The following is a 1,315-nucleotide window of genomic DNA, read 5'->3' as shown; positions in this document are numbered from 1 at the left end:
CTAAAATCAAGGGCCATTTGAGTGGCAGTATGAAAACCTAATAAAGTAGAAACTCCCTAAAATATATACATATACAAAGGCTATCTAAATGAGGTTGCCAAATAATGAGGGTAACAGAGCCCCAGCTCTGGTCTGGTAACAGACATTTCTGGTCTCCAAATGAAGTTTCTAGTACTGGGAATGGGTTATAGCTAATTAAGTTATTGGCCAAAGGGGTTGGTCCCATGGGAACTTCCAAATAACCCAGGCTGTTGCCAAGGCTGTAGGTTGCTGTCCACAAACTGATGGCAAGGCCCTATTGCTGAAGATAATATCTACACAACTCATTGAATAGGGAGAAGTTGATCTGGCACCTGCCTAGAGACTTCACTCCCATGGGTTAGTTAGTGCTTAAGGTACCAGAAGGTACTGTGCAGATGGTACCAAGCAAGAAGTGTAAACAGTAACACAGCTAGAAACTTTTTATTCTACAATGGTTTTCTGTCTGGAAGATATGCAAGGACAATGTTGGCACAAGGCTTGTATGAGTTACCAATCAATATCTGATTTTATTTAAGTCCCACTCCATGAGAAGCACCCATGGCCAACACTGCTGGGGTGACCAGTATTCTGAGATTAGATAGCCCAGGGACCTAGGGGAAAATCAAATTTCAGTGTTCTACTAAATGAATGTAGCAATAAAATTACTCTTAATGACATTCCTTGCTCAGTCATCTTCATAGGAACAAACATAGAGACCCATAATCAGACAATATGCAGAGAGTGAGAGACCTCAGAACATTCACACCTAAAAGAGATGTCTCATCAAATCCCCTCAAGGGCTCAGAGAACCTTTTAGAAGAGGAGGTGGAAAGAGTGGGAGAGCCAGAGGAGATAGAGGATATCAAAGAAACAAGACCTAAACACAGCAGGACTAATACAGGTATCAACTCATAGAGACTGAGAATCATGCACAGGGCCTGCAGGGGTCTCCACCAGTTGGGGTTCTAGATCCAAAAGAAGTGGACACATGTTTCCATCTCTAACCCAGAAGCCATCTCCAGTTGATAACCACATGCAAATAAAATTTTAGTTTTCCCCTAAAGAGTCTCTCTGGGGAAACAAAATACTCTTAAGGATAGGCCATATGCCCAGTTGTAGATGGTCAACCAAAAATTAACTCAATGGCGTCTTATTGAAGTTCCCCAGAGCTCTTTAAAAATTTTTATTTTTATTTTTATGCTTTTTCTTTTTTTTTACCCTACAGGTCCTTTGTGTATATATTATGGTTTCTGGTTGTGTGATTTTATGGGATTCCTGAGTGTGCGAACCAGTG

Source organism: Peromyscus leucopus, chromosome 14 (genome assembly GCF_004664715.2).
Source record: "Peromyscus leucopus breed LL Stock chromosome 14, UCI_PerLeu_2.1, whole genome shotgun sequence".
In the NCBI taxonomy this organism is placed as follows: domain Eukaryota; kingdom Metazoa; phylum Chordata; class Mammalia; order Rodentia; family Cricetidae; genus Peromyscus; species Peromyscus leucopus.
This window is presented reverse-complemented; position numbering follows the sequence as displayed.